Here is a 25,811-nt window from a genome sequence, read left to right on the forward strand (position 1 = left end):
TGTCTTTCTCTCTCTCTCTCTCTCCCATCTCTCTCTCTGTCTTTCTCTCTCTCTCTCTCTCTCTCTCTCTCTCTCTCTCTCTCTCTCTCTCTCTCTCTCTCAATCTGTGTGTGTGTGTGTGTGCCTGCACCGAACTTAATTCCAGGCTTCACTAGATCCCACAGGGTGGGGATGGCTTGCATACATTGGAGGTGGCTGCACAAGGCCCCCTGGGCCTCTGTCCTTCTGAGCACAGCCCAGCTCCCATGCCAACCCTCCCACCGTACTTCGTTGCGGGGACTGAGCATTCCAGCCCTGGTGGCCAACTGCTTCTTCTGACTGCCAGGCTTCTTCTTCACCTCGTGTCTTCTCAAGGTGGCAACTCCAACAGCTTCCAACCCATCTCCCTTGTGCTTCCTAGGGTGTGTGTTGGCAAGGCGGTGTGTAACTGCAGGGTCATTGGGCTCCTTCCCCCAAGGATCCCAAATCACTGGGGGTTCTTCTTCACAACAGCAGCCCGCACCTCTCACCCTGCAAAGTGGGATCCCACTTTGCAGTATGTGCTTCCCAGGGGGAGACACTGTGTCCCAGCCCTCCTTCCTCCCCACTGCACGCATGTAGGCACCCAGCGAGGCTCTGGAATCTCTCCGTCTAGTCTGCCTGCTGGATGTGCTGACAGCAGAGACTCCTCCTGGGGGCTTGTGCATGGGCTCAACAAGATGGCAGGCATACCAGGAGCCTCAGCTTTCTAGTCAAGCAAATGGCTGGAGTGTGCTCTATGCTTCTCTGTGTCCCTCCTTCTCTTGGCTAGTCTGTCCTGGCATTGAAGCTCAGGGTCTTCAAGCTGCTAGGAAAGTCCACAGGCAAGCAGGCCGGCAGGCAGGCAGGCAGGCAGGAAAGGCTTTCTTGGAACACTTGAGCCAAGCCTCATTTCAGTGATAGCAATTCATCTATTCAAGGAGTAGGCATCCCACATAGAGAAGGTTGGGCAAAGCCACAAAGAAGCCCCTCAGGTACCCACAGGAAGTCATGCCAGGCAGTAGAGGGGCGGGTGGAGTGGCTGAGTGATGGGTGGGTACGGGTCCGGCCGGGGAGCTGCTGGCCACAGGCTAGATGTGCTTGCAGCCAGAAGCGAGAAACCAGTGAGCCTGGCAAGAGCAGTGGGGTGGGTGTGAGTGCGCCACCGTGCGGAAGTGCGGGGTGTGGCACGGGCCTGCGGTGTGGTCAGAGTGTGTGGGGTGGGCAGGGGCTCCCTAGGCAGGGCTGTGAGCACAGTGGAGCTAGGGTTTGAGTGTGTGTGGAGCAGGTGATTGTGATTGTGACTGTGAGGGAGTCAGCGTGCCAGGAGGGTGTGTGAGCATGTGTGGGGAAAGTGTGCAGAAGGCAGGCTGAGCGGTGCGGGCTGGGGTTGTGAAGAAGCAGACTAAGGTGGGCTGGCTTGGATGAAAGAAGAGGGCGGGGGGGGGGGGGGTGGAGGGCGGCGGCGGAGGTAGGCCTGGGGTGGGCGTGGAGAGGTGGAAGGCCGGGGCGGGCCCCCGGGCCGGGTGGAGGCAAAAGCCTACAGCACCCGGTATTCCCAGGCGGTCTCCCATCCAAGTACTAACCAGGCCCGACCCTGCTTAGCTTCCGAGATCAGACGAGATCGGGCGCGTTCAGGGTGGTATGGCCGTAGACGCCTGCTGCCGCTGCGCGCAGCCCCAAATGCTGCTCGCCGCCTCTGCAGCCTCCGCTCTCCACGCTCTCGCCAGCCTCTGCCTGCGGCTCTCGCCTCACACACACCTGCTGCGCCTGCCTGCTCGCACAACTGCATCGGAGCACGCTCGCACCAACGCACGGACCGCAGCCTCTGCCAGCAAGCCGAGCCTGCTGCTCTCGCCGCCAAGCGCTCTCTCCCCCCTTCCACCCAACCTTCCCCACACACGCACTAATGCCCAGAAGGAGACCGGGCCGATTTCCCAGCGACTCACTGCCCTGCCCTCCTACCCCACAGCCTGCCTGCGTCAGCCTTGCACATTCAAGCGCTTAAGGCAAGTGCACTTGCAAGGCTCCCCACCTGTCTTCTCCGGCCGCCAGGCTACTGAGGGACCGCTTCCATCTCTCGGTGCATGGCTGTGCATTTGGCTGCTTCCCGATGCTTTGCATCTCACTGCGCTTGCCTCCCTCCCTCCCTCACCTCGCTTTGCCCTCACCGGCCATGCACTCAGCAGAGGCCTGGGCTTTGCAGAGCATCCTGGAAGTCACCTCTCTAGTGCCGGTGCAGAACCACCTAACCCAGAAACCTGGTCCACAACTGTCCTCAGGACAGGCCCATTCCTCACCCCACCAGTAACCCTCACCCAAACCCTCAACCCCATGGTGTAGGTCTACACCTAAGCTCAAACCTATCCCAAGTCTCACCCTAACCCCATCTTCCATACTGAAATCGCACCTGACCCCTGTCCCCCACCTCTTCCCTAAACCTCACCTAACCCAAGCCTAAGGCCAATGCTGACCCCAATTCACAGCCAAAAGCTGAAGCCCAACGGAACCCCCGCCCTAACACCTAATTGGACCCTTCAGCCCAACCTCTGATCAAGACCTGCACAGCAGGTCTCTAGATGCCACCAGGGCCCCAACCCAGCAAGGAAAACCAGGGAGGACAGGACTCCCTTGGACGGTACATGGAATGGGAGGTCCCCAGTGTGGGAAAGCACGGGCGTGAGGCTGGTGCCTTGTCCTCTTTCTGTCCATCCAATCCAGCCTTGCCAGCCTCCTGAAACCACTGTGACTCTGTGTTTGCGCGAAGGGAGGGGTGATTCTCTCCCTAAACCAATTGCTCTGTCTTTCTCTCTCTCTCTCTCTCCCATCTCTCTCTCTGTCTTTCTCTCTCTCTCTCTCTCTCTCTCTCTCTCTCTCTCTCTCTCTCTCTCTCTCTCTCTCTCTCAATCTGTGTGTGTGTGTGTGTGCCTGCACCGAACTTAATTCCAGGCTTCACTAGATCCCACAGGGTGGGGATGGCTTGCATACATTGGAGGTGGCTGCACAAGGCCCCCTGGGCCTCTGTCCTTCTGAGCACAGCCCAGCTCCCATGCCAACCCTCCCACCGTACTTCGTTGCGGGGACTGAGCATTCCAGCCCTGGTGGCCAACTGCTTCTTCTGACTGCCAGGCTTCTTCTTCACCTCGTGTCTTCTCAAGGTGGCAACTCCAACAGCTTCCAACCCATCTCCCTTGTGCTTCCTAGGGTGTGTGTTGGCAAGGCGGTGTGTAACTGCAGGGTCATTGGGCTCCTTCCCCCAAGGATCCCAAATCACTGGGGGTTCTTCTTCACAACAGCAGCCCGCACCTCTCACCCTGCAAAGTGGGATCCCACTTTGCAGTATGTGCTTCCCAGGGGGAGACACTGTGTCCCAGCCCTCCTTCCTCCCCACTGCACGCATGTAGGCACCCAGCGAGGCTCTGGAATCTCTCCGTCTAGTCTGCCTGCTGGATGTGCTGACAGCAGAGACTCCTCCTGGGGGCTTGTGCATGGGCTCAACAAGATGGCAGGCATACCAGGAGCCTCAGCTTTCTAGTCAAGCAAATGGCTGGAGTGTGCTCTATGCTTCTCTGTGTCCCTCCTTCTCTTGGCTAGTCTGTCCTGGCATTGAAGCTCAGGGTCTTCAAGCTGCTAGGAAAGTCCACAGGCAAGCAGGCCGGCAGGCAGGCAGGCAGGCAGGAAAGGCTTTCTTGGAACACTTGAGCCAAGCCTCATTTCAGTGATAGCAATTCATCTATTCAAGGAGTAGGCATCCCACATAGAGAAGGTTGGGCAAAGCCACAAAGAAGCCCCTCAGGTACCCACAGGAAGTCATGCCAGGCAGTAGAGGGGCGGGTGGAGTGGCTGAGTGATGGGTGGGTACGGGTCCGGCCGGGGAGCTGCTGGCCACAGGCTAGATGTGCTTGCAGCCAGAAGCGAGAAACCAGTGAGCCTGGCAAGAGCAGTGGGGTGGGTGTGAGTGCGCCACCGTGCGGAAGTGCGGGGTGTGGCACGGGCCTGCGGTGTGGTCAGAGTGTGTGGGGTGGGCAGGGGCTCCCTAGGCAGGGCTGTGAGCACAGTGGAGCTAGGGTTTGAGTGTGTGTGGAGCAGGTGATTGTGATTGTGACTGTGAGGGAGTCAGCGTGCCAGGAGGGTGTGTGAGCATGTGTGGGGAAAGTGTGCAGAAGGCAGGCTGAGCGGTGCGGGCTGGGGTTGTGAAGAAGCAGACTAAGGTGGGCTGGCTTGGATGAAAGAAGAGGGCGGGGGGGGGGGGGTGGAGGGCGGCGGCGGAGGTAGGCCTGGGGTGGGCGTGGAGAGGTGGAAGGCCGGGGCGGGCCCCCGGGCCGGGTGGAGGCAAAAGCCTACAGCACCCGGTATTCCCAGGCGGTCTCCCATCCAAGTACTAACCAGGCCCGACCCTGCTTAGCTTCCGAGATCAGACGAGATCGGGCGCGTTCAGGGTGGTATGGCCGTAGACGCCTGCTGCCGCTGCGCGCAGCCCCAAATGCTGCTCGCCGCCTCTGCAGCCTCCGCTCTCCACGCTCTCGCCAGCCTCTGCCTGCGGCTCTCGCCTCACACACACCTGCTGCGCCTGCCTGCTCGCACAACTGCATCGGAGCACGCTCGCACCAACGCACGGACCGCAGCCTCTGCCAGCAAGCCGAGCCTGCTGCTCTCGCCGCCAAGCGCTCTCTCCCCCCTTCCACCCAACCTTCCCCACACACGCACTAATGCCCAGAAGGAGACCGGGCCGATTTCCCAGCGACTCACTGCCCTGCCCTCCTACCCCACAGCCTGCCTGCGTCAGCCTTGCACATTCAAGCGCTTAAGGCAAGTGCACTTGCAAGGCTCCCCACCTGTCTTCTCCGGCCGCCAGGCTACTGAGGGACCGCTTCCATCTCTCGGTGCATGGCTGTGCATTTGGCTGCTTCCCGATGCTTTGCATCTCACTGCGCTTGCCTCCCTCCCTCCCTCACCTCGCTTTGCCCTCACCGGCCATGCACTCAGCAGAGGCCTGGGCTTTGCAGAGCATCCTGGAAGTCACCTCTCTAGTGCCGGTGCAGAACCACCTAACCCAGAAACCTGGTCCACAACTGTCCTCAGGACAGGCCCATTCCTCACCCCACCAGTAACCCTCACCCAAACCCTCAACCCCATGGCGTAGGTCTACACCTAAGCTCAAACCTATCCCAAGTCTCACCCTAACCCCATCTTCCATACTGAAATCGCACCTGACCCCTGTCCCCCACCTCTTCCCTAAACCTCACCTAACCCAAGCCTAAGGCCAATGCTGACCCCAATTCACAGCCAAAAGCTGAAGCCCAACGGAACCCCCGCCCTAACACCTAATTGGACCCTTCAGCCCAACCTCTGATCAAGACCTGCACAGCAGGTCTCTAGATGCCACCAGGGCCCCAACCCAGCAAGGAAAACCAGGGAGGACAGGACTCCCTTGGACGGTACATGGAATGGGAGGTCCCCAGTGTGGGAAAGCACGGGCGTGAGGCTGGTGCCTTGTCCTCTTTCTGTCCATCCAATCCAGCCTTGCCAGCCTCCTGAAACCACTGTGACTCTGTGTTTGCGCGAAGGGAGGGGTGATTCTCTCCCTAAACCAATTGCTCTGTCTTTCTCTCTCTCTCTCTCTCTCCCATCTCTCTCTCCCATCTCTCTCTCTCTCTCTCTCTCTCTCTCTCTCTCTCACTCACTCTCTCTCTGTGTGTGTGTGTGTGTGTGCCTGCACCGAACTTAATTCCAGGCTTCACTAGATCCCACAGGGTGGGGATGGCTTGCATACATTGGAGGTGGCTGCACAAGGCCCCCTGGGCCTCTGTCCTTCTGAGCACAGCCCAGCTCCCATGCCAACCCTCCCACCGTACTTCGTTGCGGGGACTGAGCATTCCAGCCCTGGTGGCCAACTGCTTCTTCTGACTGCCAGGCTTCTTCTTCACCTCGTGTCTTCTCAAGGTGGCAACTCCAACAGCTTCCAACCCATCTCCCTTGTGCTTCCTAGGGTGTGTGTTGGCAAGGCGGTGTGTAACTGCAGGGTCATTGGGCTCCTTCCCCCAAGGATCCCAAATCACTGGGGGTTCTTCTTCACAACAGCAGCCCGCACCTCTCACCCTGCAAAGTGGGATCCCACTTTGCAGTATGTGCTTCCCAGGGGGAGACACTGTGTCCCAGCCCTCCTTCCTCCCCACTGCACGCATGTAGGCACCCAGCGAGGCTCTGGAATCTCTCCGTCTAGTCTGCCTGCTGGATGTGCTGACAGCAGAGACTCCTCCTGGGGGCTTGTGCATGGGCTCAACAAGATGGCAGGCATACCAGGAGCCTCAGCTTTCTAGTCAAGCAAATGGCTGGAGTGTGCTCTATGCTTCTCTGTGTCCCTCCTTCTCTTGGCTAGTCTGTCCTGGCATTGAAGCTCAGGGTCTTCAAGCTGCTAGGAAAGTCCACAGGCAAGCAGGCCGGCAGGCAGGCAGGCAGGCAGGAAAGGCTTTCTTGGAACACTTGAGCCAAGCCTCATTTCAGTGATAGCAATTCATCTATTCAAGGAGTAGGCATCCCACATAGAGAAGGTTGGGCAAAGCCACAAAGAAGCCCCTCAGGTACCCACAGGAAGTCATGCCAGGCAGTAGAGGGGCGGGTGGAGTGGCTGAGTGATGGGTGGGTACGGGTCCGGCCGGGGAGCTGCTGGCCACAGGCTAGATGTGCTTGCAGCCAGAAGCGAGAAACCAGTGAGCCTGGCAAGAGCAGTGGGGTGGGTGTGAGTGCGCCACCGTGCGGAAGTGCGGGGTGTGGCACGGGCCTGCGGTGTGGTCAGAGTGTGTGGGGTGGGCAGGGGCTCCCTAGGCAGGGCTGTGAGCACAGTGGAGCTAGGGTTTGAGTGTGTGTGGAGCAGGTGATTGTGATTGTGACTGTGAGGGAGTCAGCGTGCCAGGAGGGTGTGTGAGCATGTGTGGGGAAAGTGTGCAGAAGGCAGGCTGAGCGGTGCGGGCTGGGGTTGTGAAGAAGCAGACTAAGGTGGGCTGGCTTGGATGAAAGAAGAGGGCGGGGGGGGGGGTGGAGGGCGGCGGCGGAGGGGGGCGGAGGAGGCAGTAGGCCTGGGGTGGGCGTGGAGAGGTGGAAGGCCGGGGCGGGCCCCCGGGCCGGGTGGAGGCAAAAGCCTACAGCACCCGGTATTCCCAGGCGGTCTCCCATCCAAGTACTAACCAGGCCCGACCCTGCTTAGCTTCCGAGATCAGACGAGATCGGGCGCGTTCAGGGTGGTATGGCCGTAGACGCCTGCTGCCGCTGCGCGCAGCCCCAAATGCTGCTCGCCGCCTCTGCAGCCTCCGCTCTCCACGCTCTCGCCAGCCTCTGCCTGCGGCTCTCGCCTCACACACACCTGCTGCGCCTGCCTGCTCGCACAACTGCATCGGAGCACGCTCGCACCAACGCACGGACCGCAGCCTCTGCCAGCAAGCCGAGCCTGCTGCTCTCGCCGCCGCCAAGCGCTCTCTCCCCCCTTCCACCCAACCTTCCCCACACACGCACTAATGCCCAGAAGGAGACCGGGCCGATTTCCCAGCGACTCACTGCCCTGCCCTCCTACCCCACAGCCTGCCTGCGTCAGCCTTGCACATTCAAGCGCTTAAGGCAAGTGCACTTGCAAGGCTCCCCACCTGTCTTCTCCGGCCGCCAGGCTACTGAGGGACCGCTTCCATCTCTCGGTGCATGGCTGTGCATTTGGCTGCTTCCCGATGCTTTGCATCTCACTGCGCTTGCCTCCCTCCCTCCCTCACCTCGCTTTGCCCTCACCGGCCATGCACTCAGCAGAGGCCTGGGCTTTGCAGAGCATCCTGGAAGTCACCTCTCTAGTGCCGGTGCAGAACCACCTAACCCAGAAACCTGGTCCACAACTGTCCTCAGGACAGGCCCATTCCTCACCCCACCAGTAACCCTCACCCAAACCCTCAACCCCATGGCGTAGGTCTACACCTAAGCTCAAACCTATCCCAAGTCTCACCCTAACCCCATCTTCCATACTGAAATCGCACCTGACCCCTGTCCCCCACCTCTTCCCTAAACCTCACCTAACCCAAGCCTAAGGCCAATGCTGACCCCAATTCACAGCCAAAAGCTGAAGCCCAACGGAACCCCCGCCCTAACACCTAATTGGACCCTTCAGCCCAACCTCTGATCAAGACCTGCACAGCAGGTCTCTAGATGCCACCAGGGCCCCAACCCAGCAAGGAAAACCAGGGAGGACAGGACTCCCTTGGACGGTACATGGAATGGGAGGTCCCCAGTGTGGGAAAGCACGGGCGTGAGGCTGGTGCCTTGTCCTCTTTCTGTCCATCCAATCCAGCCTTGCCAGCCTCCTGAAACCACTGTGACTCTGTGTTTGCGCGAAGGGAGGGGTGATTCTCTCCCTAAACCAATTGCTCTGTCTTTCTCTCTCTCTCTCTCTCCCATCTCTCTCTCTGTCTTTCTCTCTCTCTCTCTCTCTCTCTCTCTCTCTCTCTCTCTCTCTCTCTCAATCTGTGTGTGTGTGTGTGTGCCTGCACCGAACTTAATTCCAGGCTTCACTAGATCCCACAGGGTGGGGATGGCTTGCATACATTGGAGGTGGCTGCACAAGGCCCCCTGGGCCTCTGTCCTTCTGAGCACAGCCCAGCTCCCATGCCAACCCTCCCACCGTACTTCGTTGCGGGGACTGAGCATTCCAGCCCTGGTGGCCAACTGCTTCTTCTGACTGCCAGGCTTCTTCTTCACCTCGTGTCTTCTCAAGGTGGCAACTCCAACAGCTTCCAACCCATCTCCCTTGTGCTTCCTAGGGTGTGTGTTGGCAAGGCGGTGTGTAACTGCAGGGTCATTGGGCTCCTTCCCCCAAGGATCCCAAATCACTGGGGGTTCTTCTTCACAACAGCAGCCCGCACCTCTCACCCTGCAAAGTGGGATCCCACTTTGCAGTATGTGCTTCCCAGGGGGAGACACTGTGTCCCAGCCCTCCTTCCTCCCCACTGCACGCATGTAGGCACCCAGCGAGGCTCTGGAATCTCTCCGTCTAGTCTGCCTGCTGGATGTGCTGACAGCAGAGACTCCTCCTGGGGGCTTGTGCATGGGCTCAACAAGATGGCAGGCATACCAGGAGCCTCAGCTTTCTAGTCAAGCAAATGGCTGGAGTGTGCTCTATGCTTCTCTGTGTCCCTCCTTCTCTTGGCTAGTCTGTCCTGGCATTGAAGCTCAGGGTCTTCAAGCTGCTAGGAAAGTCCACAGGCAAGCAGGCCGGCAGGCAGGCAGGCAGGCAGGAAAGGCTTTCTTGGAACACTTGAGCCAAGCCTCATTTCAGTGATAGCAATTCATCTATTCAAGGAGTAGGCATCCCACATAGAGAAGGTTGGGCAAAGCCACAAAGAAGCCCCTCAGGTACCCACAGGAAGTCATGCCAGGCAGTAGAGGGGCGGGTGGAGTGGCTGAGTGATGGGTGGGTACGGGTCCGGCCGGGGAGCTGCTGGCCACAGGCTAGATGTGCTTGCAGCCAGAAGCGAGAAACCAGTGAGCCTGGCAAGAGCAGTGGGGTGGGTGTGAGTGCGCCACCGTGCGGAAGTGCGGGGTGTGGCACGGGCCTGCGGTGTGGTCAGAGTGTGTGGGGTGGGCAGGGGCTCCCTAGGCAGGGCTGTGAGCACAGTGGAGCTAGGGTTTGAGTGTGTGTGGAGCAGGTGATTGTGATTGTGACTGTGAGGGAGTCAGCGTGCCAGGAGGGTGTGTGAGCATGTGTGGGGAAAGTGTGCAGAAGGCAGGCTGAGCGGTGCGGGCTGGGGTTGTGAAGAAGCAGACTAAGGTGGGCTGGCTTGGATGAAAGAAGAGGGCGGGGGGGGGGGGGGTGGAGGGCGGCGGCGGAGGGGGGCGGAGGAGGCAGTAGGCCTGGGGTGGGCGTGGAGAGGTGGAAGGCCGGGGCGGGCCCCCGGGCCGGGTGGAGGCAAAAGCCTACAGCACCCGGTATTCCCAGGCGGTCTCCCATCCAAGTACTAACCAGGCCCGACCCTGCTTAGCTTCCGAGATCAGACGAGATCGGGCGCGTTCAGGGTGGTATGGCCGTAGACGCCTGCTGCCGCTGCGCGCAGCCCCAAATGCTGCTCGCCGCCTCTGCAGCCTCCGCTCTCCACGCTCTCGCCAGCCTCTGCCTGCGGCTCTCGCCTCACACACACCTGCTGCGCCTGCCTGCTCGCACAACTGCATCGGAGCACGCTCGCACCAACGCACGGACCGCAGCCTCTGCCAGCAAGCCGAGCCTGCTGCTCTCGCCGCCGCCAAGCGCTCTCTCCCCCCTTCCACCCAACCTTCCCCACACACGCACTAATGCCCAGAAGGAGACCGGGCCGATTTCCCAGCGACTCACTGCCCTGCCCTCCTACCCCACAGCCTGCCTGCGTCAGCCTTGCACATTCAAGCGCTTAAGGCAAGTGCACTTGCAAGGCTCCCCACCTGTCTTCTCCGGCCGCCAGGCTACTGAGGGACCGCTTCCATCTCTCGGTGCATGGCTGTGCATTTGGCTGCTTCCCGATGCTTTGCATCTCACTGCGCTTGCCTCCCTCCCTCCCTCACCTCGCTTTGCCCTCACCGGCCATGCACTCAGCAGAGGCCTGGGCTTTGCAGAGCATCCTGGAAGTCACCTCTCTAGTGCCGGTGCAGAACCACCTAACCCAGAAACCTGGTCCACAACTGTCCTCAGGACAGGCCCATTCCTCACCCCACCAGTAACCCTCACCCAAACCCTCAACCCCATGGCGTAGGTCTACACCTAAGCTCAAACCTATCCCAAGTCTCACCCTAACCCCATCTTCCATACTGAAATCGCACCTGACCCCTGTCCCCCACCTCTTCCCTAAACCTCACCTAACCCAAGCCTAAGGCCAATGCTGACCCCAATTCACAGCCAAAAGCTGAAGCCCAACGGAACCCCCGCCCTAACACCTAATTGGACCCTTCAGCCCAACCTCTGATCAAGACCTGCACAGCAGGTCTCTAGATGCCACCAGGGCCCCAACCCAGCAAGGAAAACCAGGGAGGACAGGACTCCCTTGGACGGTACATGGAATGGGAGGTCCCCAGTGTGGGAAAGCACGGGCGTGAGGCTGGTGCCTTGTCCTCTTTCTGTCCATCCAATCCAGCCTTGCCAGCCTCCTGAAACCACTGTGACTCTGTGTTTGCGCGAAGGGAGGGGTGATTCTCTCCCTAAACCAATTGCTCTGTCTTTCTCTCTCTCTCTCTCTCCCATCTCTCTCTCCCATCTCTCTCTCTCTCTCTCTCTCTCTCTCTCTCTCACTCACTCTCTCTGTGTGTGTGTGTGTGTGTGTGTGCCTGCACCGAACTTAATTCCAGGCTTCACTAGATCCCACAGGGTGGGGATGGCTTGCATACATTGGAGGTGGCTGCACAAGGCCCCCTGGGCCTCTGTCCTTCTGAGCACAGCCCAGCTCCCATGCCAACCCTCCCACCGTACTTCGTTGCGGGGACTGAGCATTCCAGCCCTGGTGGCCAACTGCTTCTTCTGACTGCCAGGCTTCTTCTTCACCTCGTGTCTTCTCAAGGTGGCAACTCCAACAGCTTCCAACCCATCTCCCTTGTGCTTCCTAGGGTGTGTGTTGGCAAGGCGGTGTGTAACTGCAGGGTCATTGGGCTCCTTCCCCCAAGGATCCCAAATCACTGGGGGTTCTTCTTCACAACAGCAGCCCGCACCTCTCACCCTGCAAAGTGGGATCCCACTTTGCAGTATGTGCTTCCCAGGGGGAGACACTGTGTCCCAGCCCTCCTTCCTCCCCACTGCACGCATGTAGGCACCCAGCGAGGCTCTGGAATCTCTCCGTCTAGTCTGCCTGCTGGATGTGCTGACAGCAGAGACTCCTCCTGGGGGCTTGTGCATGGGCTCAACAAGATGGCAGGCATACCAGGAGCCTCAGCTTTCTAGTCAAGCAAATGGCTGGAGTGTGCTCTATGCTTCTCTGTGTCCCTCCTTCTCTTGGCTAGTCTGTCCTGGCATTGAAGCTCAGGGTCTTCAAGCTGCTAGGAAAGTCCACAGGCAAGCAGGCCGGCAGGCAGGCAGGCAGGCAGGAAAGGCTTTCTTGGAACACTTGAGCCAAGCCTCATTTCAGTGATAGCAATTCATCTATTCAAGGAGTAGGCATCCCACATAGAGAAGGTTGGGCAAAGCCACAAAGAAGCCCCTCAGGTACCCACAGGAAGTCATGCCAGGCAGTAGAGGGGCGGGTGGAGTGGCTGAGTGATGGGTGGGTACGGGTCCGGCCGGGGAGCTGCTGGCCACAGGCTAGATGTGCTTGCAGCCAGAAGCGAGAAACCAGTGAGCCTGGCAAGAGCAGTGGGGTGGGTGTGAGTGCGCCACCGTGCGGAAGTGCGGGGTGTGGCACGGGCCTGCGGTGTGGTCAGAGTGTGTGGGGTGGGCAGGGGCTCCCTAGGCAGGGCTGTGAGCACAGTGGAGCTAGGGTTTGAGTGTGTGTGGAGCAGGTGATTGTGATTGTGACTGTGAGGGAGTCAGCGTGCCAGGAGGGTGTGTGAGCATGTGTGGGGAAAGTGTGCAGAAGGCAGGCTGAGCGGTGCGGGCTGGGGTTGTGAAGAAGCAGACTAAGGTGGGCTGGCTTGGATGAAAGAAGAGGGCGGGGGGGGGGGTGGAGGGCGGCGGCGGAGGGGGGCGGAGGAGGCAGTAGGCCTGGGGTGGGCGTGGAGAGGTGGAAGGCCGGGGCGGGCCCCCGGGCCGGGTGGAGGCAAAAGCCTACAGCACCCGGTATTCCCAGGCGGTCTCCCATCCAAGTACTAACCAGGCCCGACCCTGCTTAGCTTCCGAGATCAGACGAGATCGGGCGCGTTCAGGGTGGTATGGCCGTAGACGCCTGCTGCCGCTGCGCGCAGCACCAAATGCTGCTCGCCGCCTCTGCAGCCTCCGCTCTCCACGCTCTCGCCAGCCTCTGCCTGCGGCTCTCGCCTCACACACACCTGCTGCGCCTGCCTGCTCGCACAACTGCATCGGAGCACGCTCGCACCAACGCACGGACCGCAGCCTCTGCCAGCAAGCCGAGCCTGCTGCTCTCGCCGCCGCCAAGCGCTCTCTCCCCCCTTCCACCCAACCTTCCCCACACACGCACTAATGCCCAGAAGGAGACCGGGCCGATTTCCCAGCGACTCACTGCCCTGCCCTCCTACCCCACAGCCTGCCTGCGTCAGCCTTGCACATTCAAGCGCTTAAGGCAAGTGCACTTGCAAGGCTCCCCACCTGTCTTCTCCGGCCGCCAGGCTACTGAGGGACCGCTTCCATCTCTCGGTGCATGGCTGTGCATTTGGCTGCTTCCCGATGCTTTGCATCTCACTGCGCTTGCCTCCCTCCCTCCCTCACCTCGCTTTGCCCTCACCGGCCATGCACTCAGCAGAGGCCTGGGCTTTGCAGAGCATCCTGGAAGTCACCTCTCTAATGCCGGTGCAGAACCACCTAACCCAGAAACCTGGTCCACAACTGTCCTCAGGACAGGCCCATTCCTCACCCCACCAGTAACCCTCACCCAAACCCTCAACCCCATGGCGTAGGTCTACACCTAAGCTCAAACCTATCCCAAGTCTCACCCTAACCCCATCTTCCATACTGAAATCGCACCTGACCCCTGTCCCCCACCTCTTCCCTAAACCTCACCTAACCCAAGCCTAAGGCCAATGCTGACCCCAATTCACAGCCAAAAGCTGAAGCCCAACGGAACCCCCGCCCTAACACCTAATTGGACCCTTCAGCCCAACCTCTGATCAAGACCTGCACAGCAGGTCTCTAGATGCCACCAGGGCCCCAACCCAGCAAGGAAAACCAGGGAGGACAGGACTCCCTTGGACGGTACATGGAATGGGAGGTCCCCAGTGTGGGAAAGCACGGGCGTGAGGCTGGTGCCTTGTCCTCTTTCTGTCCATCCAATCCAGCCTTGCCAGCCTCCTGAAACCACTGTGACTCTGTGTTTGCGCGAAGGGAGGGGTGATTCTCTCCGTAAACCAATTGCTCTGTCTTTCTCTCTCTCTCTCTCTCCCATCTCTCTCTCCCATCTCTCTCTCTGTCTCTCTCTCTCTCTCTCTCTCTCACTCACTCTCTGTGTGTGTGTGTGTGTGTGTGTGTGTGCCTGCACCGAACTTAATTCCAGGCTTCACTAGATCCCACAGGGTGGGGATGGCTTGCATACATTGGAGGTGGCTGCACAAGGCCCCCTGGGCCTCTGTCCTTCTGAGCACAGCCCAGCTCCCATGCCAACCCTCCCACCGTACTTCGTTGCGGGGACTGAGCATTCCAGCCCTGGTGGCCAACTGCTTCTTCTGACTGCCAGGCTTCTTCTTCACCTCGTGTCTTCTCAAGGTGGCAACTCCAACAGCTTCCAACCCATCTCCCTTGTGCTTCCTAGGGTGTGTGTTGGCAAGGCGGTGTGTAACTGCAGGGTCATTGGGCTCCTTCCCCCAAGGATCCCAAATCACTGGGGGTTCTTCTTCACAACAGCAGCCCGCACCTCTCACCCTGCAAAGTGGGATCCCACTTTGCAGTATGTGCTTCCCAGGGGGAGACACTGTGTCCCAGCCCTCCTTCCTCCCCACTGCACGCATGTAGGCACCCAGCGAGGCTCTGGAATCTCTCCGTCTAGTCTGCCTGCTGGATGTGCTGACAGCAGAGACTCCTCCTGGGGGCTTGTGCATGGGCTCAACAAGATGGCAGGCATACCAGGAGCCTCAGCTTTCTAGTCAAGCAAATGGCTGGAGTGTGCTCTATGCTTCTCTGTGTCCCTCCTTCTCTTGGCTAGTCTGTCCTGGCATTGAAGCTCAGGGTCTTCAAGCTGCTAGGAAAGTCCACAGGCAAGCAGGCCGGCAGGCAGGCAGGCAGGCAGGAAAGGCTTTCTTGGAACACTTGAGCCAAGCCTCATTTCAGTGATAGCAATTCATCTATTCAAGGAGTAGGCATCCCACATAGAGAAGGTTGGGCAAAGCCACAAAGAAGCCCCTCAGGTACCCACAGGAAGTCATGCCAGGCAGTAGAGGGGCGGGTGGAGTGGCTGAGTGATGGGTGGGTACGGGTCCGGCCGGGGAGCTGCTGGCCACAGGCTAGATGTGCTTGCAGCCAGAAGCGAGAAACCAGTGAGCCTGGCAAGAGCAGTGGGGTGGGTGTGAGTGCGCCACCGTGCGGAAGTGCGGGGTGTGGCACGGGCCTGCGGTGTGGTCAGAGTGTGTGGGGTGGGCAGGGGCTCCCTAGGCAGGGCTGTGAGCACAGTGGAGCTAGGGTTTGAGTGTGTGTGGAGCAGGTGATTGTGATTGTGACTGTGAGGGAGTCAGCGTGCCAGGAGGGTGTGTGAGCATGTGTGGGGAAAGTGTGCAGAAGGCAGGCTGAGCGGTGCGGGCTGGGGTTGTGAAGAAGCAGACTAAGGTGGGCTGGCTTGGATGAAAGAAGAGGGCGGGGGGGGGGGGGGGTGGAGGGCGGCGGCGGAGGGGGGCGGAGGAGGCAGTAGGCCTGGGGTGGGCGTGGAGAGGTGGAAGGCCGGGGCGGGCCCCCGGGCCGGGTGGAGGCAAAAGCCTACAGCACCCGGTATTCCCAGGCGGTCTCCCATCCAAGTACTAACCAGGCCCGACCCTGCTTAGCTTCCGAGATCAGACGAGATCGGGCGCGTTCAGGGTGGTATGGCCGTAGACGCCTGCTGCCGCTGCGCGCAGCCCCAAATGCTGCTCGCCGCCTCTGCAGCCTCCGCTCTCCACGCTCTCGCCAGCCTCTGCCTGCGGCTCTCGCCTCACACACACCTGCTGCGCCTGCCTGCTCGCACAACTGCATCGGAGCACGCTCGCACCAACGCACGGACCGCAGCCTCTGCCAGCAAGCCGAGCCTGCTGCTCTCGCCGCCGCCAAGCGCTCTCTCCCCCCTTCCACCCAACCTTCCCCACACACGCACTAATGCCCAGAAGGAGACCGGGCCGATTTCCCAGCGACTCACTGCCCTGCCCTCCTACCCCACAGCCTGCCTGCGTCAGCCTTGCACATTCAAGCGCTTAAGGCAAGTGCACTTGCAAGGCTCCCCACCTGTCTTCTCCGGCCGCCAGGCTACTGAGGGACCGCTTCCATCTCTCGGTGCATGGCTGTGCATTTGGCTGCTTCCCGATGCTTTGCATCTCACTGCGCTTGCCTCCCTCCCTCCCTCACCTCGCTTTGCCCTCACCGGCCATGCACTCAGCAGAGGCCTGGGCTTTGCAGAGCATCCTGGAAGTCACCTCTCTAGTGCCGGTGCAGAACCACCTAACCCAGAAACCTGGTCCACAACTGTCCTCAGGACAGGCCCATTCCTCACCCCACCAGTAACCCTCACCCAAACCCTCAACCCCATGGCGTAGGTCTACACCTAAGCTCAAACCTATCCCAAGTCTCACCCTAACCCCATCTTCCATACTGAAATCGCACCTGACCCCTGTCCCCCACCTCTTCCCTAAACCTCACCTAACCCAAGCCTAAGGCCAATGCTGACCCCAATTCACAGCCAAAAGCTGAAGCCCAACGGAACCCCCGCCCTAACACCTAATTGGACCCTTCAGCCCAACCTCTGATCAAGACCTGCACAGCAGGTCTCTAGATGCCACCAGGGCCCCAACCCAGCAAGGAAAACCAGGGAGGACAGGACTCCCTTGGACGGTACATGGAATGGGAGGTCCCCAGTGTGGGAAAGCACGGGCGTGAGGCTGGTGCCTTGTCCTCTTTCTGTCCATCCAATCCAGCCTTGCCAGCCTCCTGAAACCACTGTGACTCTGTGTTTGCGCGAAGGGAGGGGTGATTCTCTCCCTAAACCAATTGCTCTGTCTTTCTCTCTCTCTCTCTCTCCCATCTCTCTCTCCCATCTCTCTCTCTCTCTCTCTCTCTCTCTCTCTCTGTGTGTGTGTGTGTGTGTGTGTGCCTGCACCGAACTTAATTCCAGGCTTCACTAGATCCCACAGGGTGGGGATGGCTTGCATACATTGGAGGTGGCTGCACAAGGCCCCCTGGGCCTCTGTCCTTCTGAGCACAGCCCAGCTCCCATGCCAACCCTCCCACCGTACTTCGTTGCGGGGACTGAGCATTCCAGCCCTGGTGGCCAACTGCTTCTTCTGACTGCCAGGCTTCTTCTTCACCTCGTGTCTTCTCAAGGTGGCAACTCCAACAGCTTCCAACCCATCTCCCTTGTGCTTCCTAGGGTGTGTGTTGGCAAGGCGGTGTGTAACTGCAGGGTCATTGGGCTCCTTCCCCCAAGGATCCCAAATCACTGGGGGTTCTTCTTCACAACAGCAGCCCGCACCTCTCACCCTGCAAAGTGGGATCCCACTTTGCAGTATGTGCTTCCCAGGGGGAGACACTGTGTCCCAGCCCTCCTTCCTCCCCACTGCACGCATGTAGGCACCCAGCGAGGCTCTGGAATCTCTCCGTCTAGTCTGCCTGCTGGATGTGCTGACAGCAGAGACTCCTCCTGGGGGCTTGTGCATGGGCTCAACAAGATGGCAGGCATACCAGGAGCCTCAGCTTTCTAGTCAAGCAAATGGCTGGAGTGTGCTCTATGCTTCTCTGTGTCCCTCCTTCTCTTGGCTAGTCTGTCCTGGCATTGAAGCTCAGGGTCTTCAAGCTGCTAGGAAAGTCCACAGGCAAGCAGGCCGGCAGGCAGGCAGGCAGGCAGGAAAGGCTTTCTTGGAACACTTGAGCCAAGCCTCATTTCAGTGATAGCAATTCATCTATTCAAGGAGTAGGCATCCCACATAGAGAAGGTTGGGCAAAGCCACAAAGAAGCCCCTCAGGTACCCACAGGAAGTCATGCCAGGCAGTAGAGGGGCGGGTGGAGTGGCTGAGTGATGGGTGGGTACGGGTCCGGCCGGGGAGCTGCTGGCCACAGGCTAGATGTGCTTGCAGCCAGAAGCGAGAAACCAGTGAGCCTGGCAAGAGCAGTGGGGTGGGTGTGAGTGCGCCACCGTGCGGAAGTGCGGGGTGTGGCACGGGCCTGCGGTGTGGTCAGAGTGTGTGGGGTGGGCAGGGGCTCCCTAGGCAGGGCTGTGAGCACAGTGGAGCTAGGGTTTGAGTGTGTGTGGAGCAGGTGATTGTGATTGTGACTGTGAGGGAGTCAGCGTGCCAGGAGGGTGTGTGAGCATGTGTGGGGAAAGTGTGCAGAAGGCAGGCTGAGCGGTGCGGGCTGGGGTTGTGAAGAAGCAGACTAAGGTGGGCTGGCTTGGATGAAAGAAGAGGGCGGGGGGGGGGGTGGAGGGCGGCGGCGGAGGGGGGCGGAGGAGGCAGTAGGCCTGGGGTGGGCGTGGAGAGGTGGAAGGCCGGGGCGGGCCCCCGGGCCGGGTGGAGGCAAAAGCCTACAGCACCCGGTATTCCCAGGCGGTCTCCCATCCAAGTACTAACCAGGCCCGACCCTGCTTAGCTTCCGAGATCAGACGAGATCGGGCGCGTTCAGGGTGGTATGGCCGTAGACGCCTGCTGCCGCTGCGCGCAGCCCCAAATGCTGCTCGCCGCCTCTGCAGCCTCCGCTCTCCACGCTCTCGCCAGCCTCTGCCTGCGGCTCTCGCCTCACACACACCTGCTGCGCCTGCCTGCTCGCACAACTGCATCGGAGCACGCTCGCACCAACGCACGGACCGCAGCCTCTGCCAGCAAGCCGAGCCTGCTGCTCTCGCCGCCGCCAAGCGCTCTCTCCCCCCTTCCACCCAACCTTCCCCACACACGCACTAATGCCCAGAAGGAGACCGGGCCGATTTCCCAGCGACTCACTGCCCTGCCCTCCTACCCCACAGCCTGCCTGCGTCAGCCTTGCACATTCAAGCGCTTAAGGCAAGTGCACTTGCAAGGCTCCCCACCTGTCTTCTCCGGCCGCCAGGCTACTGAGGGACCGCTTCCATCTCTCGGTGCATGGCTGTGCATTTGGCTGCTTCCCGATGCTTTGCATCTCACTGCGCTTGCCTCCCTCCCTCCCTCACCTCGCTTTGCCCTCACCGGCCATGCACTCAGCAGAGGCCTGGGCTTTGCAGAGCATCCTGGAAGTCACCTCTCTAGTGCCGGTGCAGAACCACCTAACCCAGAAACCTGGTCCACAACTGTCCTCAGGACAGGCCCATTCCTCACCCCACCAGTAACCCTCACCCAAACCCTCAACCCCATGGCGTAGGTCTACACCTAAGCTCAAACCTATCCCAAGTCTCACCCTAACCCCATCTTCCATACTGAAATCGCACCTGACCCCTGTCCCCCACCTCTTCCCTAAACCTCACCTAACCCAAGCCTAAGGCCAATGCTGACCCCAATTCACAGCCAAAAGCTGAAGCCCAACGGAACCCCCGCCCTAACACCTAATTGGACCCTTCAGCCCAACCTCTGATCAAGACCTGCACAGCAGGTCTCTAGATGCCACCAGGGCCCCAACCCAGCAAGGAAAACCAGGGAGGACAGGACTCCCTTGGACGGTACATGGAATGGGAGGTCCCCAGTGTGGGAAAGCACGGGCGTGAGGCTGGTGCCTTGTCCTCTTTCTGTCCATCCAATCCAGCCTTGCCAGCCTCCTGAAACCACTGTGACTCTGTGTTTGCACGAAGGGAGGGGTGATTCTCTCCCTAAACCAATTGCTCTGTCTTTCTCTCTCTCTCTCTCTCCCATCTCTCTCTCTGTCTTTCTCTCTCTCTCTCTCTCTCTCTCTCTCTCTATCTCTCTCTCTCTCTCTCTCTCTCTCTCTCTGTGTGTGTGTCTGTGTGTGCCTGCACCGAACTTAATTCCAGGCTTCACTAGATCCCACAGGGTGGGGATGGCTTGCATACATTGGAGGTGGCTGCACAAGGCCCCCTGGGCCTCTGTCCTTCTGAGCACAGCCCAGCTCCCATGCCAACCCTCCCACCGTACTTCGTTGCGGGGACTGAGCATTCCAGCCCTGGTGGCCAACTGCTTCTTCTGACTGCCAGGCTTCTTCTTCACCTCGTGTCTTCTCAAGGTGGCAACTCCAACAGCTTCCAACCCATCTCCCTTGTGCTTCCTAGGGTGTGTGTTGGCAAGGCGGTGTGTAACTGCAGGGTCATTGGGCTCCTTCCCCCAAGGATCCCAAATCACTGGGGGTTCTTCTTCACAACAGCAGCCCGCACCTCTCACCCTGCAAAGTGGGATCCCACTTTGCAGTATGTGCTTCCCAGGGGGAGACACTGTGTCCCAGCCCTCCTTCCTCCCCACTGCACGCATGTAGGCACCCAGCGAGGCTCTGGAATCTCTCCGTCTAGTCTGCCTGCTGGATGTGCTGACAGCAGAGACTCCTCCTGGGGGCTTGTGCATGGGCTCAACAAGATGGCAGGCATACCAGGAGCCTCAGCTTTCTAGTCAAGCAAATGGCTGGAGTGTGCTCTATGCTTCTCTGTGTCCCTCCTTCTCTTGGCTAGTCTGTCCTGGCATTGAAGCTCAGGGTCTTCAAGCTGCTAGGAAAGTCCACAGGCAAGCAGGCCGGCAGGCAGGCAGGCAGGCAGGAAAGGCTTTCTTGGAACACTTGAGCCAAGCCTCATTTCAGTGATAGCAATTCATCTATTCAAGGAGTAGGCATCCCACATAGAGAAGGTTGGGCAAAGCCACAAAGAAGCCCCTCAGGTACCCACAGGAAGTCATGCCAGGCAGTAGAGGGGCGGGTGGAGTGGCTGAGTGATGGGTGGGTACGGGTCCGGCCGGGGAGCTGCTGGCCACAGGCTAGATGTGCTTGCAGCCAGAAGCGAGAAACCAGTGAGCCTGGCAAGAGCAGTGGGGTGGGTGTGAGTGCGCCACCGTGCGGAAGTGCGGGGTGTGGCACGGGCCTGCGGTGTGGTCAGAGTGTGTGGGGTGGGCAGGGGCTCCCTAGGCAGGGCTGTGAGCACAGTGGAGCTAGGGTTTGAGTGTGTGTGGAGCAGGTGATTGTGATTGTGACTGTGAGGGAGTCAGCGTGCCAGGAGGGTGTGTGAGCATGTGTGGGGAAAGTGTGCAGAAGGCAGGCTGAGCGGTGCGGGCTGGGGTTGTGAAGAAGCAGACTAAGGTGGGCTGGCTTGGATGAAAGAAGAGGGCGGGGGGGGGGGGGTGGAGGGCGGCGGCGGAGGGGGGCGGAGGAGGCAGTAGGCCTGGGGTGGGCGTGGAGAGGTGGAAGGCCGGGGCGGGCCCCCGGGCCGGGTGGAGGCAAAAGCCTACAGCACCCGGTATTCCCAGGCGGTCTCCCATCCAAGTACTAACCAGGCCCGACCCTGCTTAGCTTCCGAGATCAGACGAGATCGGGCGCGTTCAGGGTGGTATGGCCGTAGACGCCTGCTGCCGCTGCGCGCAGCACCAAATGCTGCTCGCCGCCTCTGCAGCCTCCGCTCTCCACGCTCTCGCCAGCCTCTGCCTGCGGCTCTCGCCTCACACACACCTGCTGCGCCTGCCTGCTCGCACAACTGCATCGGAGCACGCTCGCACCAACGCACGGACCGCAGCCTCTGCCAGCAAGCCGAGCCTGCTGCTCTCGCCGCCGCCAAGCGCTCTCTCCCCCCTTCCACCCAACCTTCCCCACACACGCACTAATGCCCAGAAGGAGACCGGGCCGATTTCCCAGCGACTCACTGCCCTGCCCTCCTACCCCACAGCCTGCCTGCGTCAGCCTTGCACATTCAAGCGCTTAAGGCAAGTGCACTTGCAAGGCTCCCCACCTGTCTTCTCCGGCCGCCAGGCTACTGAGGGACCGCTTCCATCTCTCGGTGCATGGCTGTGCATTTGGCTGCTTCCCGATGCTTTGCATCTCACTGCGCTTGCCTCCCTCCCTCCCTCACCTCGCTTTGCCCTCACCGGCCATGCACTCAGCAGAGGCCTGGGCTTTGCAGAGCATCCTGGAAGTCACCTCTCTAGTGCCGGTGCAGAACCACCTAACCCAGAAACCTGGTCCACAACTGTCCTCAGGACAGGCCCATTCCTCACCCCACCAGTAACCCTCACCCAAACCCTCAACCCCATGGCGTAGGTCTACACCTAAGCTCAAACCTATCCCAAGTCTCACCCTAACCCCATCTTCCATACTGAAATCGCACCTGACCCCTGTCCCCCACCTCTTCCCTAAACCTCACCTAACCCAAGCCTAAGGCCAATGCTGACCCCAATTCACAGCCAAAAGCTGAAGCCCAACGGAACCCCCGCCCTAACACCTAATTGGACCCTTCAGCCCAACCTCTGATCAAGACCTGCACAGCAGGTCTCTAGATGCCACCAGGGCCCCAACCCAGCAAGGAAAACCAGGGAGGACAGGACTCCCTTGGACGGTACATGGAATGGGAGGTCCCCAGTGTGGGAAAGCACGGGCGTGAGGCTGGTGCCTTGTCCTCTTTCTGTCCATCCAATCCAGCCTTGCCAGCCTCCTGAAACCACTGTGACTCTGTGTTTGCGCGAAGGGAGGGGTGATTCTCTCCCTAAACCAATTGCTCTGTCTTTCTCTCTCTCTCTCTCTCCCATCTCTCTCTCTGTCTTTCTCTCTCTCTCTCTCTCTCTCTCTCTATCTCTCTCTCTCTCTCTCTCTCTCTCTCTGTGTGTGTGTGTGTGTGTGTGTGCCTGCACCGAACTTAATTCCAGGCTTCACTAGATCCCACAGGGTGGGGATGGCTTGCATACATTGGAGGTGGCTGCACAAGGCCCCCTGGGCCTCTGTCCTTCTGAGCACAGCCCAGCTCCCATGCCAACCCTCCCACCGTACTTCGTTGCGGGGACTGAGCATTCCAGCCCTGGTGGCCAACTGCTTCTTCTGACTGCCAGGCTTCTTCTTCACCTCGTGTCTTCTCAAGGTGGCAACTCCAACAGCTTCCAACCCATCTCCCTTGTGCTTCCTAGGGTGTGTGTTGGCAAGGCGGTGTGTAACTGCAGGGTCATTGGGCTCCTTCCCCCAAGGATCCCAAATCACTGGGGGTTCTTCTTCACAACAGCAGCCCGCACCTCTCACCCTGCAAAGTGGGATCCCACTTTGCAGTATGTGCTTCCCAGGGGGAGACACTGTGTCCCAGCCCTCCTTCCTCCCCACTGCACGCATGTAGGCACCCAGCGAGGCTCTGGAATCTCTCCGTCTAGTCTGCCTGCTGGATGTGCTGACAGCAGAGACTCCTCCTGGGGGCTTGTGCATGGGCTCAACAAGATGGCAGGCATACCAGGAGCCTCAGCTTTCTAGTCAAGCAAATGGCTGGAGTGTGCTCTATGCTTCTCTGTGTCCCTCCTTCTCTTGGCTAGTCTGTCCTGGCATTGAAGCTCAGGGTCTTCAAGCTGCTAGGAAAGTCCACAGGCAAGCAGGCCGGCAGGCAGGCAGGCAGGCAGGAAAGGCTTTCTTGGAACACTTGAGCCAAGCCTCATTTCAGTGATAGCAATTCATCTATTCAAGGAGTAGGCATCCCACATAGAGAAGGTTGGGCAAAGCCACAAAGAAGCCCCTCAGGTACCCACAGGAAGTCATGCCAGGCAGTAGAGGGGCGGGTGGAGTGGCTGAGTGATGGGTGGGTACGGGTCCGGCCGGGGAGCTGCTGGCCACAGGCTAGATGTGCTTGCAGCCAGAAGCGAGAAACCAGTGAGCCTGGCAAGAGCAGTGGGGTGGGTGTGAGTGCGCCACCGTGCGGAAGTGCGGGGTGTGGCACGGGCCTGCGGTGTGGTCAGAGTGTGTGGGGTGGGCAGGGGCTCCCTAGGCAGGGCTGTGAGCACAGTGGAGCTAGGGTTTGAGTGTGTGTGGAGCAGGTGATTGTGATTGTGACTGTGAGGGAGTCAGCGTGCCAGGAGGGTGTGTGAGCATGTGTGGGGAAAGTGTGCAGAAGGCAGGCTGAGCGGTGCGGGCTGGGGTTGTGAAGAAGCAGACTAAGGTGGGCTGGCTTGGATGAAAGAAGAGGGCGGGGGGGGGGGGGTGGAGGGCGGCGGCGGAGGGGGGCGGAGGAGGCAGTAGGCCTGGGGTGGGCGTGGAGAGGTGGAAGGCCGGGGCGGGCCCCCGGGCCGGGTGGAGGCAAAAGCCTACAGCACCCGGTATTCCCAGGCGGTCTCCCATCCAAGTACTAACCAGGCCCGACCCTGCTTAGCTTCCGAGATCAGACGAGATCGGGCGCGTTCAGGGTGGTATGGCCGTAGACGCCTGCTGCCGCTGCGCGCAGCCCCAAATGCTGCTCGCCGCCTCTGCAGCCTCCGCTCTCCACGCTCTCGCCAGCCTCTGCCTGCGGCTCTCGCCTCACACACACCTGCTGCGCCTGCCTGCTCGCACAACTGCATCGGAGCACGCTCGCACCAACGCACGGACCGCAGCCTCTGCCAGCAAGCCGAGCCTGCTGCTCTCGCCGCCGCCAAGCGCTCTCTCCCCCCTTCCACCCAACCTTCCCCACACACGCACTAATGCCCAGAAGGAGACCGGGCCGATTTCCCAGCGACTCACTGCCCTGCCCTCCTACCCCACAGCCTGCCTGCGTCAGCCTTGCACATTCAAGCGCTTAAGGCAAGTGCACTTGCAAGGCTCCCCACCTGTCTTCTCCGGCCGCCAGGCTACTGAGGGACCGCTTCCATCTCTCGGTGCATGGCTGTGCATTTGGCTGCTTCCCGATGCTTTGCATCTCACTGCGCTTGCCTCCCTCCCTCCCTCACCTCGCTTTGCCCTCACCGGCCATGCACTCAGCAGAGGCCTGGGCTTTGCAGAGCATCCTGGAAGTCACCTCTCTAGTGCCGGTGCAGAACCACCTAACCCAGAAACCTGGTCCACAACTGTCCTCAGGACAGGCCCATTCCTCACCCCACCAGTAACCCTCACCCAAACCCTCAACCCCATGGCGTAGGTCTACACCTAAGCTCAAACCTATCCCAAGTCTCACCCTAACCCCATCTTCCATACTGAAATCGCACCTGACCCCTGTCCCCCACCTCTTCCCTAAACCTCACCTAACCCAAGCCTAAGGCCAATGCTGACCCCAATTCACAGCCAAAAGCTGAAGCCCAACGGAACCCCCGCCCTAACACCTAATTGGACCCTTCAGCCCAACCTCTGATCAAGACCTGCACAGCAGGTCTCTAGATGCCACCAGGGCCCCAACCCAGCAAGGAAAACCAGGGAGGACAGGACTCCCTTGGACGGTACATGGAATGGGAGGTCCCCAGTGTGGGAAAGCACGGGCGTGAGGCTGGTGCCTTGTCCTCTTTCTGTCCATCCAATCCAGCCTTGCCAGCCTCCTGAAACCACTGTGACTCTGTGTTTGCGCGAAGGGAGGGGTGATTCTCTCCCTAAACCAATTGCTCTGTCTTTCTCTCTCTCTCTCTCTCCCATCTCTCTCTCCCATCTCTCTCTCTCTCTCTCTCTCTCTCTCTCTCTCTGTGTGTGTGTGTGTGTGTGTGTGCCTGCACCGAACTTAATTCCAGGCTTCACTAGATCCCACAGGGTGGGGATGGCTTGCATACATTGGAGGTGGCTGCACAAGGCCCCCTGGGCCTCTGTCCTTCTGAGCACAGCCCAGCTCCCATGCCAACCCTCCCACCGTACTTCGTTGCGGGGACTGAGCATTCCAGCCCTGGTGGCCAACTGCTTCTTCTGACTGCCAGGCTTCTTCTTCACCTCGTGTCTTCTCAAGGTGGCAACTCCAACAGCTTCCAACCCATCTCCCTTGTGCTTCCTAGGGTGTGTGTTGGCAAGGCGGTGTGTAACTGCAGGGTCATTGGGCTCCTTCCCCCAAGGATCCCAAATCACTGGGGGTTCTTCTTCACAACAGCAGCCCGCACCTCTCACCCTGCAAAGTGGGATCCCACTTTGCAGTATGTGCTTCCCAGGGGGAGACACTGTGTCCCAGCCCTCCTTCCTCCCCACTGCACGCATGTAGGCACC

At 59.9% G+C, this 25,811-nt stretch overlaps 9 non-coding genes across 9 annotated transcripts; all 9 read right to left on the minus strand.

Moving 5' to 3' along the window:
• Positions 1-1,534: 1,534 nt before the first annotated feature.
• LOC122112260 lies at positions 1,535-1,653 on the minus strand. The gene has a single exon (XR_006148154.1). It is a non-coding gene; the product is annotated as a 5S ribosomal RNA (ribosomal RNA).
• Positions 1,654-4,334: 2,681 nt separating this feature from the next.
• On the minus strand, positions 4,335-4,453 carry LOC122112261. The gene has a single exon (XR_006148155.1). It is a non-coding gene; the product is annotated as a 5S ribosomal RNA (ribosomal RNA).
• Positions 4,454-7,133: 2,680 nt separating this feature from the next.
• LOC122112262 lies at positions 7,134-7,252 on the minus strand. The gene has a single exon (XR_006148156.1). It is a non-coding gene; the product is annotated as a 5S ribosomal RNA (ribosomal RNA).
• A 2,687-nt stretch (positions 7,253-9,939) lies between these two features.
• LOC122112264 lies at positions 9,940-10,058 on the minus strand. Its single transcript, XR_006148158.1, has one exon. It is a non-coding gene; the product is annotated as a 5S ribosomal RNA (ribosomal RNA).
• Positions 10,059-12,739: 2,681 nt separating this feature from the next.
• On the minus strand, positions 12,740-12,858 carry LOC122112265. Its single transcript, XR_006148159.1, has one exon. It is a non-coding gene; the product is annotated as a 5S ribosomal RNA (ribosomal RNA).
• A 2,689-nt stretch (positions 12,859-15,547) lies between these two features.
• Positions 15,548-15,666, minus strand: LOC122112266. Its single transcript, XR_006148160.1, has one exon. It is a non-coding gene; the product is annotated as a 5S ribosomal RNA (ribosomal RNA).
• Positions 15,667-18,333: 2,667 nt separating this feature from the next.
• On the minus strand, positions 18,334-18,452 carry LOC122112267. The gene has a single exon (XR_006148161.1). It is a non-coding gene; the product is annotated as a 5S ribosomal RNA (ribosomal RNA).
• A 2,698-nt stretch (positions 18,453-21,150) lies between these two features.
• On the minus strand, positions 21,151-21,269 carry LOC122112268. The gene has a single exon (XR_006148162.1). It is a non-coding gene; the product is annotated as a 5S ribosomal RNA (ribosomal RNA).
• A 2,696-nt stretch (positions 21,270-23,965) lies between these two features.
• LOC122112269 lies at positions 23,966-24,084 on the minus strand. The gene has a single exon (XR_006148163.1). It is a non-coding gene; the product is annotated as a 5S ribosomal RNA (ribosomal RNA).
• Positions 24,085-25,811: the final 1,727 nt, after the last annotated feature.

Source organism: Dipodomys spectabilis, unplaced genomic scaffold, assembly GCF_019054845.1.
Source record: "Dipodomys spectabilis isolate Male_0828 unplaced genomic scaffold, ASM1905484v1 ptg000092l, whole genome shotgun sequence".
NCBI classification, from domain to species: Eukaryota; Metazoa; Chordata; class Mammalia; order Rodentia; family Heteromyidae; genus Dipodomys; species Dipodomys spectabilis.